Source organism: Gastrolobium bilobum, unplaced genomic scaffold (genome assembly GCF_033153095.1).
Source record: "Gastrolobium bilobum isolate Gb01-03AN ecotype WA unplaced genomic scaffold, APGP_CSIRO_Gbil_v1 utg74572, whole genome shotgun sequence".
NCBI classification, from domain to species: Eukaryota; Viridiplantae; Streptophyta; class Magnoliopsida; order Fabales; family Fabaceae; genus Gastrolobium; species Gastrolobium bilobum.
Window position 1 is genome coordinate 28,906 of NW_026899325.1, and position 3,754 is coordinate 32,659.

The window sequence follows — 3,754 nt, forward strand, 5'->3', positions numbered from 1 at the left end:
TACACTAAGAAGATGGAAAATTGCTGGTCTTGGACGCTAAAACGGCCTGCAATATGCATTTTAGCGCCCTAAAGTGGAAAAAGATTCTGGTCTTCACCGCTAAAACGTCCAAATCAAACGTTTTAGCGTTGGAGTCAGTTAAAGTTAGTTGAGCATTCACCAAGTTTGGACGCTAAAATGGTCATTCCTTAACGTTTTAGCGTTGAAATCAGTTAAAAGCAGTTGAGCACACGTAAAGCATGGACGCTAAAACGGCCACTTATGGACGTTTTAGCGCCCACATCAGTTTTCTGTTTTTAATTGTAACACTATATAAGGCAAAGCCTTGACACTTAGAGAAAGATCTTGGGGGATCTGAACTCTCTCTCTCTCTAAAACTTAGTCTGACTTCTCTCTAAATTCTCTTAGTTTTTGTATTAGGATTTCCTTGTAATAGTTTGGAGATTGAAGACTTTCAACATGGAAATGAAGTTTGTTTCTTCTTCTCTTAATTATTCCTTAGTCATGTCTGAGTAGAGTCTTTGTAGTCTGAATGCAATGGAACTCCATGATAATATTATGTTGATTTGATTAATATGATGAAGTATTTTTCATGTGCTGATTTGAGATTTTCTGAGTTAATTATTTCTATCAAAGAAGTAGTATAGAACAGGGATGTTTATATGACTTCTGTATTTGATAATCTCAACATCAGAATTCTAGTACTCAAGGGATTGATGCTAGAGTTCTGATGTAATCTTAAAACCTTAGTATTTCATGCATGTATTAAGAAAGAAATCACCAAGGGATTGGGGTTTCTGATTAATGTTTCTATCAGGGTAGTAAGGGATTACATCTTGATGATAAGTAAAAGGTTGATTAACATCACATGGAAAGGAATTCATCATATGATCAATTTTTATATGGGTTATCATGGAGGAAAGTTGTTTTCTGACTACTTGTTGTTTTTATTAATTCCTAATCCATATTTACTTTGTGTCAATTTGCTCAAAATCAATTTTCTGGTGACAAATTATTCATGATTTTTACAAACTTTTATTTGATTCAAATTAGTTTTCTATGGTATTTTGGTGTTTGAACACAATTCCTCGTGGGAACGATCTTTACTCATCATTTTATTACTTGTACGACTAGTGCACTTGCTAAACGTCCAACAAGTTTTTGGCGCCGTTGCCGGGGAATTTGTTTTTCAACACTAACTGATACTATAGAATTCTGAGATTGAATCCTTTTATTTTCAGTATTTTAGTTTATGTTAAATTTCTGGTCAATTTTGATTCTGGTACATGCGAGGTACACTTGATCCAAATTTGTTGTTATATGATCCAGAATTAGAAAGGACATTGAGGAAGCACAAAAGGGCAGCCAGGCAAAGGAGACAGTTGCAAGAAATTGGTGAATCAAGTACGGTTAATCAGGAAGATATAATGGCAGAGAATCACAGACCACCACCACCACAGAGGACACTGGGAGAGTACATGACTCCTGCAGTGGTTCCTCCAATTGGGAGTGTTGTGCGCCCAACAGTGGAGCCCAACAACTTTGAATTAAAGCCTGCTTTGATACATTTGGTGCAGAAGGATCAGTTTGCTGGAACCAGTGCGGAGGACCCTTACTTGCACATAGAGAACTTCCTATTGTTGAGTGATACAGTGAAGATAAATGGTGTCACAAGAGATGCAATTCTGTTGAGACTATTCACTCATTCACTGACGGATGATGCAAGGAGATGGCTGCAATCATTGCCACAAGGAAGTATAACAACTTGGGATGATTTGCAAACCAAGTTCTTGCAAAGGTTTTTCTCAGCATCCAAGAGGGCCAAGTTGAAGGATGAAATTACAAGCTTTAAGCAGAAAGAGTCAGAATCTATTTATGAGGCTTGGGAGAGATTCAAGACTTTGTTGAGGAAATGTCCACAGCATGGAATTGAGGCATGGCAACAAGCAGCAATCTTCCTGCAAGGAATGACCACTAACACTAGAACCTTGGTGCATGCCACTGCTGGTGGATCATTGACTACCAAGACCCCTCAAGAAGCCTTAGATATCTTTGAGTCATTAGCATCTCAAGAATTTGATAATGCTCCAGTGGCTGACAGAAGGACAGGAATTATCAGGTTGGATGGGTATGATGCTTTGTTGGCAAGGAATGATCAACTGATGCAGACACAGAGACAACAGCAGCAACAATTAGATACCCTTATTAAGAAACTCTCTTCACAAAAGGTAGCTTCTGTGGAAACAAAGAGTGTATGTGCTATCTGTGGTAAGGGCCATGTGACAGAGGAGTGTGATTATGGGGGATCATCAGAACAAGCAGAGGTGAATGGAGTGTGGTATGATCAGAATAATCAAAGGAACTACAACAATCAGGGAAAGAATGTTTATATGCCACCATGGAAAAACAAGAATCAACACCCAGGATTCAGCTATAGTTCCAACCACCAATTGAATCCACCATTACATCCTCCACCACCACATATAAAGGAGCAGTCAAGTGATCCTGCTGCATGGGAGAAAGCGTTTGCTCAGTTATCTAAGACAACTCAGGATTATATTCAGGGTTCTACTTCATTCAGGGAAGAGACAACTGCATTCATGCAGGAGACCAGAACTTCTTTCAGAAATCAGGAAGCATCAATCAGAAATTTGGAGACCCAGATTGGTCAATTATCAAGACAGATATCAGAGAGACCACAAGGGAAATTTCCAAGTGATACACTGGTGAATCCTAAGGAGCACTGTAAAGCAATTATGACAAGAAGTGGGTTGGTACTTCAACCAGGGAAAAAGAAGGTGGAAAATAAAAAGAATGAAGAAGAGGTTGTGGTTGAAGATGTAGTCTCTGATGATGAAGGAGAGAAAATGAGAAATGAGAAAAGTGAGAAGGAAGTAGTTGTTAGAGATGTTATAGTTGGAGTTGACAAAGAAGAGGAAGGGAAGGACAATAAGAATGAAGGAGAGGTAGAAGTTGGTAAAAATGCTTCCCCACAAAAGATGATGAAGTGGGAAAAGAAGAAGATGGCTGACAAGAAAGAACAGCCAGTTAGTTTATCTCCCTATGCTAAAGTTCCCTACCCTCAGAGGTTGAAGAAAGAGATTCAGAAGCAGCACTATGCAGGATTTCTGGATATCTTCAAAAATTTACAAATTAACATACCATTTTCTGAAGCACTGGAAAATATGCCTCACTATGCAAAATTCATGAAGGATCTTCTTACTAAGAAGAGGAAATTAACTGATGGTGAGACAGTGGCCCTAACAGCAGAGAGTAGTGCCCTAATCCAGAAGAAGCTTCCAACAAAAATGAAAGATCCAGGAAGCTTCAGTATCTCTATTGCTATAGGAGATGTGGAGGTGGGAAAGGCATTGTGTGATTTGGGAGCCAGTATAAACTTGATGCCATTGACAGTATGTAGAGCTTTGGGAATTAACACTTTAAAGGAGACCAATCTTATTCTGCATCTTGCAGATAGATCTATCAAGAGGCCTGAAGGTGTGGTTGAAGATGTCTTGGTCAAGGTAGACAAGTTTATTTTTCCAGTGGATTTTGTGATTCTTGACATGGAGGAAGAGGATACAGAACGTCCTTTATTGTTAGGAAGACCCTTTTTAGCAACTGCAAGATCTTTGATAGATGTTGAACAAGGAAAGTTGTTGCTAAGGGTGGATGAGGAAACAGTCACAATTGATGTATTTGAAACCATCAAGCATCCTGTTGATGTGGAAGATTGTTTTAGATTGGATGTGAT

At 38.8% G+C, this 3,754-nt stretch overlaps 1 non-coding gene across 1 annotated transcript; it reads right to left on the minus strand.

Moving 5' to 3' along the window:
- Nucleotides 1-1,823: 1,823 nt before the first annotated feature.
- LOC133289639 (small nucleolar RNA R71) lies at nucleotides 1,824-1,930 on the minus strand. Its single transcript, XR_009748513.1, has one exon. It is a non-coding gene; the product is annotated as a small nucleolar RNA R71 (small nucleolar RNA).
- Between the last annotated feature and the right edge of the window lie 1,824 nt (nucleotides 1,931-3,754).